The sequence below is a fragment of the Ochotona princeps genome, chromosome 11 (genome assembly GCF_030435755.1).
Source record: "Ochotona princeps isolate mOchPri1 chromosome 11, mOchPri1.hap1, whole genome shotgun sequence".
In the NCBI taxonomy this organism is placed as follows: domain Eukaryota; kingdom Metazoa; phylum Chordata; class Mammalia; order Lagomorpha; family Ochotonidae; genus Ochotona; species Ochotona princeps.
In genome coordinates this window covers 34,987,169-34,999,343 of record NC_080842.1, presented here as the reverse complement: position 1 = coordinate 34,999,343, position 12,175 = coordinate 34,987,169, and positions in this window count along the sequence as shown.

The window sequence follows — 12,175 nt, the reverse complement described above, 5'->3', positions numbered from 1 at the left end:
TATTTTGTAATGATTTTTTGTACTGCTTCCATACCTCATTGTATCACTTTCAACAATACATTATTTAGCTGTTGGACTTTCTTGATGTCCTTATCTATCTGGTGTATTTTCTATCATTTCATCTTATTATTCCACTGAGTGACTTTTCCACCTAGATAAATTTACTAGATTATTTCTTTTATAATGCCTTCATTTTTAAGATAATTTTTTCCTTTATGGTAGCACATTATTTTTTCATGTGTATAAATGGAATAGAATCTTTTAAGACCAATCACAATACTTTCTATGCAATTCTGCATTGACTTGTTTTGGAATCTTTAAAAATTTTTTTTATTTTATTATTCTGTGATACAATTCCATAGACTCTGCAATTTCCCAGCCCCTCTTCCCAAATCCCTGTTCGTCCCCACCCCCACGTATTTCCTCCAAATCATTACAACAGTATAGTTCATCATTCTGCTGTTTAAGTGTATAGTGACAGTGTATGCATAAATAGTGGCAGAGGGTCCAGCATCCTATTGTCATGATACATTCAATAGTTTTATTTAGAGTCCATCTTTGATTTGAAAGTAGAGATACACACTACATTGTATCTTTCCATCTGTGTGTGATATTCTCTGGTACACAGTTACTATACAGCCCCTTAAATGAAAAGCTACAAGAAAAAAATCAACAACAGGGCTCAGTGTGGTTACCTAGTGGCTAAAGTCCTTGTCTTGCATGCGCTGGGATCCCATATAGGCACTGGTTCTAATGCTGGCGACCCCACTTCCCATCCAGCTCCCTGCTTGTGACCTTGGAAAGTAGTTGTGGATAGTGCAAGGCTTTGGGACCTGGCACCCACATGGAAGACCTGGAGGAGGATCCTGGCGCCAGCATTTGTGATCTCTTAAGGAGTCAATCAGTAGACAGAAAATCTTCCTCTCTGTCTCTCCTCCTCTCTGTATATCTGACTTTCTAATGAAAATAAATAAGTAAATCTTTTTAAAAAAACAAAAAAATAGAAAATTTACAGCAATATGAAGTTAAATAACATGCTACTGAATGGCCAATGTGTCGCTGGAGAAATTAAAAAGAAAAAGAGCTTGCTGAAGCAAATAATGCTATTGTATGACCTATGAGTTAGTGAGGGAATTAATAAGAAAATAAAAAATATCAAGTCCCTGAGATGTATAAAAATAGTATTGAAATGGCTATTGATCTTATATTTTGCATGAAATTGCCTTATATCAAAGAGAGCATATAATATTTGTCCTTTTAGGATAGACTAGTTTCACAGAGTATAATGGTCTCTAGAACGGACCATTTGGTTACAAATGGTAGAATTTCATTATTTTTAATGGCTCAATAGTATTCCATGGAATAGATGTAACACAGAGGAGCTTATCCACTCCTGTTAGGATGGGCATCTGGGTTGTTTCCATGTCTTTGCTATTGTAGATTGTGCTGCACTAAATATAGGATTGCAGATCCATTTCTGATATGCAGATTTTATTGCCTTTGGATATACTCCCAGAAGTGGGATAGCTGCGTCATACAGCAGGTCTATTTTTAGTTTTCTTAGCACTCCCATTCTGACTTCCATAGTGGTTGTACTAGCCTACATTCCAACCAACAGTGGAGGAGGGTATCCTTTTCCCCACATCCATGCCATCAGGTGTTGTTAGCAGAGTTCTGAATGTAGGCCAACCTCACTAGAGTTAGGTGGAATCTCAGTGTGGCTTTCATTTGTATTTCCCCAACAGCTTGGGAGCCTAAGGATTTTTTAATATGTCTATTAGCCATTTGGATTTTTTTTTTTTGAAAAATAGCTGTTCATTTCCTTCACCCGTTTGTTCACTGGATTTTTTGAGCTCTTGGTCTCCAGTTTGAATCCGTGATGGTCTGAGAAGATGCATGGTATAATTTCGATTCTTTTAAATTTGCTGAGGCTTGTTTTGTGACCTGTAACATGGTCAGTCCTGGACAAAGTTCCATGTATGTATGGGGGAAAAAAGTGCATTTTCTGTCTGTAGGATGAAAAGTTCTGTAGATTTCAGTTAATTCCATTTGCTCTAATGTCTAGGTATATTCTGTTGTTTTCTTGCTGCGTTTCTGTCCCATTGATCTGTTCATTGATGTAAAGGGGTATTAAAGTCCCGTACTATTACTGTATTAGAGTCTATTTCTCCCCTTAGAATCCATTAACATTTGTTTCACATAGCTAGGTGCCCTGGCATTTGGTGCATATACATTTATTATGATGATTTCTTCTTGCTGGATGAATCCTTTGATCATTAGGTGGTGACCTTCATCTCTTTTAATGTTTTTCACATCAAACTGTATATTATATTATCTGATATAAGAATGGCTACTCCAGGGCCTGGTGGGATGCCCTAGCAGCTAAAGTCCTCACCTTGAACACGCCAGGATCCCATATGGGTACCATTTCATATCCCAGCAGCTCCACTTCCCATCCAGCTCCCTGCTTGTGGCCTGGGAAAGCAGTCAAGAATGGCCCAAAGCCTTGGGACCTTATACACCCACATGGAAGACCTGGAGGAAGCTCCTGACTCTTGGCTTTGGATTGGTACAGCACAGGCCATTGAGGTCACCTGGGGAGTGAATCATCAAATGTAAGATCTTCCTGTCTGTCTCTCCACCTCTCTGTATATCAGACTTTCCAATAAAAATAACTAAATCTTAAAAAAAAAGAATGGCAACACCAGCTCATTTTTCCTTTCCATTAGCCTGGAACATCTTTTTCCATCCTTTTACTTGGATTCTACTGATCTTTGTTGGTGAAATGTGTCTCCTATAGGCAACAGATGGGTTTGGTTTTTTGATCCAGTCTACTAATGCATGACATTTAATTGATGAGATTAAGTCATTTACATTCAGGGTTAGTATGGACAGGTAGTAATTTGGGCCTGTCATTTTAGTAATGTGTTGTTCAGTGTATGATTTAATCTTCTCTTTTTATTTTACTGAGATGTTCTCCACATTTGCCTTTGTTTTGGTAGGTGTAATTCCTTTCTTTGTCAAGAGAACACCTTTAGGTATCATTTGTAGGTCACATCTGGGAGAGGCAAATTCTTTGAGCTTTTCTTTACTGTGGAAGAATTTTATCACTTTTTTTTCAAAGACAAAGAGGAACTTTGCTGGGTACATTATTCTGTACTGACAATTTTTCCCCTTTAAATTCTGGAATATGTTGTACCATTCTTTTCCAGCCTATAGAATATTCTGTTAGAAGTCAGCTGTTAGTCTGGGAATCCTCTATAGGCCAATTGATTTTTTTCATGTGTATATATGTTTTTTAAAGATTAATTTATTTTTTATTGGAAAGTCAGATATACAGAGAGGTGGAGAGACAGAGAGGAAGATCTTCTGTTCGATGATTCACTCTCTAAGTGACCACAATGGCCGGTGCTGTGCCAATCCAAAGCCAGGAGCCAGGAGCTTCCTCCAGGTCTCCCACACAGGTGCAGGGTCCCAAGGCTTTGGGCCATTCTTGACTGCTTTCCCAGGCCACAAGCAGGGAGCTGGATGGGAAGTGGAGCTGCTGGGATATGAAATGGTGCCCATATGGGATCCTGGTGTGTTCATGGAGAGGACTTTAGCTGCTAGGGCACCGTGCCGGGCCCTGACATGCATATTTAACAATCTTTCTCTTATGTCCAGCTGAAGAAAGTTTGACTATCGTGTATCATAGTGAAGATCACTTTTGGTCAATCCTATTCTATGTAATTCGGCATTGACTTAATTTGGAGGTTTTTTGTTTTGTTTTTGGAACTGTTCACCAACGTATGCAATGATCCTTGCTCTCTCTTATGTAAAAATGATACTCTGAAAATATTTTGGGGGACATAGGTAAGGACTTCTTACCTGCTGGACAGTTGTACCATGGTGGGGGTAAAGACATAGCTGTTTATTTTCTTCCTAAGGATAATCTAACTACTTCTAGTTACTTGCTTGGAGCCCAATAGAAGCAGCAGGCTGGGAATTCTATAATTTCAGCACCTAAACAATAGGAGTCAGGGTGCTGCAGAGACAGAACCCAAAGGATATCTATAACTCTATTTCTGTATGTCTATATTTACTCATTGTGATTATGAGGCATGAGAAATGTGATAATATTCTTTTTGCAAGTGGGAGACTTCAGAAAGCTGGTGTTTTCTATGAAACCCTGAGAACAGAGGAGCTGGCAGGGCCAATATTGTGGATTCCAAATCAATCTGATAGACTGAAAATGAACCTCACCAGTGACAGGAAAATGTTGGTGATCTAGCTCAAGCCGTCTGAAACAGAGATTTAATCCTGTCTTCTTTTTATTAAGGCCCTGAATGGATTAAATGTTGCCCATCTTATTTCTGGGGACAATCTGTTTTATATTTCATTTTCATAGATGCAGTTAAAAAAAGTTCAGCCATATATTAAGGCATCCTGTACTCTAATGAAGCTGATGTATGAAAATAACTAATACATACACCTTCACTTAAGCCACTGTCCCATCACAGGGCTCTTTGTTCAGCATATACAAAAAGAAAGAATTATGCAGATTCAGGTTAAGTATGAGAAAAGAAGTGTTATCCTGAGTTTGCTCAGTGAAGGAACCTAGGAGTCGAACTTGTTTCTGGGCCTCATCAGTTGTTTTTGAGGTCATCTCACTAAGAGGTGTATTATTCCCAATTCCTGAAGCTGTGATGTCAGTCAGCTTGCTTCCAGGTTTTGTCTCTGATAAATGTGTGGGATGCAGTTTTCTTTCCCTGATATTTTTCTGAGATAGTTTTCATAGTCTGTATGTTTATTAGTGTATTCTCTCCCTAGAGCTACCATAATAAGTTACTCTTCTAAATGTCTTACAGCAATTAAAATGTATTCCCTCACAGTGAGGGAGACTGTAAGTATGAGCTCCAGTTCCTTTAGGGGCAATGAGTGAGAATCAGTGTCATGCCTCCTTCTGAGCTGACAATAGCATGTAGATGATTTCTTTACTTGGTAGTTGTTACTAGTGCCACAGTGAACATAGAAGTACAGATACTTCAACGTTTTGATTTCTGGTCTTTGATTTATAAGCCCAGAAGTGGGCTTGCTGGGTCATATTCATTCCATTATTAGCTTTTATTTTTGAGGAGCTTCTGTACAATTTTCTGTAATGCCCGATTTAATTTACAATCACACTAGCACTGAACTAGGGTTTTCTTTTATTATTTTTTATCTGACAGACGTGAGGTGATATTTTGTGATTTCATTTGCATTTCCCTGATGATTAATGATGTTGGCAATTTTTTTTCCCACAAACCACCATAGTACTTTTCTTGTTTATATTAACTTATATAATCCTCATAACAAACCTAGGAGATAATTTCTATTCCTATCTTCATTTTACAGATAAGGAAGCTAAATTTCAGGAAAATAAATTGATCAAGATCCCACATCAAGTATTGGAGGTAGGATTCAAATTTTAATAGTCTAACAGTCTAAAAAACTCTCAACGCTAAATAAAAGTGCTTGCCTGGTGATCAGTGAAATCTATAGAAACTATATAATTACATTGAGTGAGGTCTGTAGTTTTGAATGTCAGTTACATTTTTCTCCAATTTTAATTAACAAATTCCTATCTAAAGAATGCTTCTTTTGGACTGCATCTTCTGGAACTGTTTTTAATCTAGAGAGTGAACTAAGCTATGGCTCCCTCATTTACACAATGTTCAATATAAAAGGAAGTAAGATATGCAGCAGTTATTTTCTGGTGTTCTCTTTAAGATAATTGGGTAAAAAAATAGCTTAACTTCTTGTAAACTGTAGTATGTGAGTGCTTTGACCATGTCTCTATGATTGTTGGGAGATCCTAGAGTAGAGTTCAGATGGAATGGTTTTGAATTAGAAAATTTGGACCCAGTGCAGTAGCCTAGCTGCGAAAGTCCTTTCCTTTCTTGCTCTGGGATCTCACATGGGTGCCGGTTCTAATCCCGGTGGCCCCACTTCCCATCCAGCTCCCTGCTTGTGGCCTGGGAAAGCAGTTGAGGATGGCCCAAAACCTTGGGACCCTTCACCTGTGTGGGAGACTTGAAAGAGGCTCCTGGCTCCTGGCTTTGGACTGGCGCAGCTCTGACTGTTGTGGTCACTTGGGGAGTGAATCAGCAGACAGAAGATCTTTCTCTCTGTTTCTCCTCCTCTTTATATATCTAACTTTACAAAAAAATCAATCTTAAAAGTAGATTATTGGTCTTGCTGGGGGAAAGTTGTACTTGTTTAGTTTTTAGTGGAGTGGGTATTGAGTCTGTAGTACTACTGTTTTCTTCAGACTACTCACTCCAAAGTGATGACTTTGTTGGAGATAATGCTAGTGAACTTTTATAGAAAAATTCCTCATGAAAATAAGAAAATTGATTGGTTGTTTTCAGGTTCCCTGATTTTCTGTTAAGTTATTATAAAATAGGGGCAAGCTTGGTGACACACTGGGTTATACTGCCACTTGGGATGCTAGTTTTCCTTATCAGAGTGCTGATTGATGTTCCCTCTCCAGTGTTTCCAGTGCAGCTTCCTGCTGATACAGCATGGAAAACAGCAGATGATGGCTTGCGATCTTGGGTTCCTATCGCCCATGTGGGAGGCCCAGATGGAGGTCTGACCTCCTGGTTTGGGTTCGGCCCAGCCCTATCTGTTAAGGACATTTAGGGAGTGAGCCAGCAAATTAAAGATATCTCTCTTGTTCTCTCGTTCCTTTTCTCTGCCTTTTAAGATGAACATAAAGAGTAAACAATTTTAAACTAAAACCTTTGTTACAGAATTACAATATGGCCATCCTTAACAAAATACCAATAACATTTCTCATGAAATAAAAAATCAAAAATTTTAACATTTATATGGAATTATGCAGGATCCCAAATTATCAGAGAAATCCTGGGCAAAAGAAACAAAACCTCACAATACTTGACTTTGACATATGCCAATAAAATTGCAATAACTAAAAATTGCATAATATTGGCACAAAATCAAACATGTGAGCCAATGGAACAGACTTGATAACCTACAAACATAATTGAGAATCCACAGAAAACTGACTTTTTTAAAAATAAAAAGCACTAACCTTATGCAGTGGAGATATAATGCTGCCTTCAGTAAATGGTTCTGGAAAAATTGTTATCCATAGATAAAAGAATGAGATTGAATCCCTAAAACAATGAAAGTATTAGAAGAAAATATGGGAAATATTTGGGACATGGATTGGGGTTAAAACACTGGTAATAAAAGCAAAATTGACAAATAGTATTACATTAAACCCAAAAGCTTTTACACAGTGAAGCAAACACCAGAGTTAAAAGTTGCCTACGGAGGTGAATGTTGTGGTCAAACCAGATCAAACCATTGCTTGGATGCCTACATCTCACATCCCTGGCTCATGTTCTGCCTCCAATCCTGCTCCAGCTTCCTGCTAATGTGCACCCTTAGAGAACTAGTAAATGGAAGATATTTCTCTTTCTCATTCCACCTTTCAAATAAACTTCTTTCTTTTTAAAAAGATTTATTTATTTATTTTGGAAGTCAAATTTATAGAGAGAAGGAGATATAGAGAAAGATCTTTTGTCTGTTGGTTTACTCACCAAGTGGCTGCAGTGGTGGGAGTCTGAATCCAAGAGCCAGGTACTTCTTCCAGGTCTCTCACGGGGGTACAGGGTCCCAAGGCTTTGGAGCCAACCTCTACTGCTTTCCCAGGCCACAAGCAGGGAACTGGATGGAAGCGGAACAGCTGAGACATGAACCAATGCCTTTATGGGATCCCAATGCATGCAAGGCAAGGATTTAGCCACTGAGCCATTGTGCTAGGCCATAAACTTATTTTTTTCTTAAAGAGCTAACCTACAGAATGGTAGAAAATATCTGTAAACTAGTCAGTTAGGGATTAATGTTCAAAATAAGGAGACTCAAGAACAAAATAAACTGATGTAAAATGGTGAAGTTATATGAATAGATAGTTCTCAAAAGAAAACATACAAATGGAGGACAAGTACATGAAAAAGTATGCAGCATCTCTAATCATCAGGGAAATACAAACCAAAACCATAAAGAGATATAACCTTATTGCTCTTAGAATAGCTATTATCAAAATGAAAGGAAGTTATTGATGAAGATGCAAAGAAAGAAAAAAATTGTCTACATATTCTGTGTGGGAATTTAAGTTAGTGCAACCATTATGGAAAACCACATAGTTTCCTCAAAAAAAAAATGGAAATAGAATCACCATATGTTCCAACAAACCCAGTATTCAGTGTATCTACAAAGGTAGGCAAAGTTTGTATATCTTAACAAGATTGCATAATCAATGAATATGTTGTTTTTTCATTGTGGTTTATTTAAACTCTCAAAGTACGTATTATTAAAAAAAGAGATATTAATTTTAAATGATACTACATGGCTGCATTGTTCTAATTTTGTGATTGTAACACATCTTTTGTGGGCTAAAGTTTGTATTTAACTTCTTTCATAGGAATTATCAAGAAAAAAAATTCAGGTGAATTTCCTGATTTTCTGATTCTAAGTCACTCAGAAATTAAAATTTTAATTTTTAGGTTTGATTCAAAAATAAAACAGGATTTGACATTTATAATTCTGTTGTTAATCTGAAAGATGTTTGAAACCCTAGTGTATTTGGTAAGATAAATAATGTGAAAGACATTGGAATTTGTGCAATGGAATATTAGCTTCAAGAAAGATGAAATTCTGTGATTGTCAGCCTGTATGGCATTGTATTGGGTGAAATAAGTTAGACAGAGGATGACAAACATCATATATTTGCACTTATCTGTGGAAACTTTAGAAAGTTGATTTCTTTTTTTTTCCTTTTTTTTTAAATTTTTGAATTTTTTTTTATTAATTTCATTGCATTATGTGACACATTTTTTTATGCACTGGGATTCTCCCTGCCCCTCCCCAAACCCTCCCTCCCCCCACGGTGGATTGCTCCACCTTGTTGCATTTCCATAGTTCAAATTCAGTTGAGATTCTTTCATTGGAGGTTTTGACCAATCATAAAGTCCAGCATCTTATTGTCCTGGTAAGTTCAATGGCTTCTTGGTGAGACCATCTCTGGTCTGAAGGTAGAACCAGCAGAGTATCATCCCAATTTAGATGATAAGAACAGAGCAAAGTTTTCCAGAGACTGGAAGAGTAGGAGAGAGGGAGGAGAGGATTGTTAGTGGGTACTGGGATGCAACTTGATAGAATAACTTGTAATTTGATAGCAAACAGGGTTACTATGGTTGGCAACAATTAGTTATAAATTTCAAAATAGCTACTGTAGCTTGAATGATCCCAGTACAAACAAATGATAAATGTTTGAGGTAATGGTATGCAATTAGCTTGATTTGCTACTTTACACATTGTGCTCATGAATTGAAATATTATATTACATAAGTTTGTGCTATTTCTCAATTTAAAAAAAAAGACAAATCTTGTTGAAATTGATGTACTAGAAGTCAGCGAAATATTCAGACAGAGCTGATCCGAGGTGGTTGTTATAGTTATGAGAGGCAGATGGGCGTCAGCATTAACCTTTGACACCACATGCTGACATCTGAAACTGCAATTACTCAACTCAACAGTGATTGAATTGCTTTGCCCACATATGCTTAATGCAGATCAATAACATTGTACCATGTAACCACCAGGAGCTAGATGATCCAAACACATCTTTTAAAAGCTTTAAATGTTCCCTAGTATTCGTATTCCCATCAGGTGAAAAGTTCAGTGACTCACCGAGTCATTTTCTTTTTTGTACCATTTCTTGAAATCTTGCTGTAAGAGCAGATTGGCATAATGCGTGCTCAATAAATATTTACTGACTTTAGTGAATCACAATCCCTAACGTTAATTACTCTCCCATTTTCCAGTCATTTTAACCCTTTATTCATTAATCATTTATTCATTTGGAATATTTATTAAGTGCCAGTTATCTAAAATAACTATTAGGCATGGGAAAGACCAAGATGATAGTTATTAGGATCCAATAAGTGAAAGTATACTGAAGAATCTTTTCTGCCAACTTAAATTCTTTTTATAATTTATGATGTTGTTTACATAGTTGACAAGGATGCAGACCCATGAGGACCACTAATTAGGGTGGGGAGGGTTGAGTCATGGATGAAGGTGAGTGGGACATATACTTACAATTTTCCTTTTCTCCGTTTTCTCCTGTATCTAGATATACTCCCATTTGCCAAACTACATCTGTCAAACCCAAGGATAGGGGATGTCTACTTGATACCATCTTAGAAACCTCGATGTAGAGAATTCTGAAGGTATTGCTAGTAGCTTTGATAGTTCTGAGACATTGTTGGTTTCATTGCTCCAAGGTTGAGAAAATCCTTCCAAAGCCCATTGGCTGACAGTATGTTCACTCATCCAGACACTTGTGCCAAAGCTCAACCAGGAGAATTGTCCAACCTGTTCTATTCTCCATCTTCTGACATGGCACTCACCATCTTCTACAGGCCTAAATGAGCTGGCCATCTTGTCTTGTATATGTGCCTGGGCATTCCATCCATTGTATAGGCATCAGCAGTTGAAGAGACCCAGCCCCAACACATGCATTCCAAAGTCAGGTCACAAATCCTATGAACCTCCCTGTGGCTGGAATTTTGAGTTCAATGGTCTAGTTGGGAGTCCTCCAAGAAACCTCGCTTCAGATGACTCTAGCCTTGATTCTTGCATGTGCTAGCAGTAGAGGGTCTGGTTCAGCCTGTCACCTGCAACAGACTAGTACACACTGGTGATTGTAATTGTTTAATCAGTTATGTCCCCAGTCCCATGTCCTATGCAAACCCATATGTGCCGCAGCCCAGCTCATCTCAGACTGCCCCAGACCTGGACCTTACGCACACCAGAGGGAATTGTGTGACCCTCAACAATCCCCACCAGACCTGCCTCAGCCCTATTTCCTGTGTGTGCCAGCATGTACAACAGACTAGTTTGGTCTGTGCCATATCCTAGTTGGGTTCCTGTATACACCTATGGATGTTGCAGCTTAGCACAACCCACCCCACTGCACGATCTACTCCACATATATGTCAGTGAGTGCTGTTTTGTCCAGCCTAGTTGGCCACCAGTCCTGGCTCTCATGCTCACCAATGGGAGTTACAGCCCAGCAGAGTAGTACCCATGGTTTCCCTATTAGGCACACTCCCAGGCCTGGATCTTATACTTTCCAGGGGGTACTGTGATCTAGTCATTCAACTTGTGCTCTGTACCTGCACCTGCCAGAAGATGTTGTGGCAAAGCTGGGCCAGTGGCACTACCCTGGCTCTTGTATGTACCAGCAGATGCGGTGACCTGGCCTAGTCCAGCCTTCCCCCAAACCAGCTCACATGTAGGCTGACAGTTGTTGTAGCCCTGCCAAACCCAGACCACTCCCAGTCCCAGTTCTCATGCACTCCAGTGGGAGCAGTGGTCCAGTAGGGGGACTCCCTGAACCAACCTCAACAGGCTACTCCTGGCCTGGGGTCTTGCATATGTTGGTGGGGGGCACGGCCTAGTCTGGCGTGGCCTGCTTTGACTTGGCATTCGCTAGTGAGTGCTGCAGCCTGGCTCCGCCATGTTTGTTCCAAGTTCTAGCTCATACTGGGGAGAGCTGCAGTCTAGCCCAGCACAGCCAGCCCCCAGTCCTAGCCCTAGTGTGAACTGGCAGGTGTTGTATCCCAACTTGGCTTGCCCTGCACTTCATCCTTACTCTCTCTCCTGCCAGTGGATGTTGCTGACTGTCCCAGCCTGACCTGCCCCTAGACCAGACCCTCATGTATACCAACAGGTACTATTGCCTGGACTGGTCTCAACAAGCCTTGGTTTTCAAACTCACCAGCCGGGCTGCATCTTAACAGAGTTTCCCAAAATCCCCTATCAAACCAGCTACCATTCACAGATCTCACACACTGGTGAGTGTTGGGCCCAGCCTGACTTTGCCAAACCAGCCCACACCTGTTCTAGCTCTCTCTGGTGGGTACTACACCCTACCTCTGGCCTACCTCCAGTCCTGGCTCTTGTGTGGATCATTGGGTGCTGTGACGTATCCCGGTCCATCCCTCATGTACTCTGGCTTTCATAAATGCCAGTAGGTGCTGAAGCTTAACCCAGTCTGGCACAACCCCAGACCCTGCCCACACACATACTAGTGGATGTTGCAGCCATGTTTACCCAG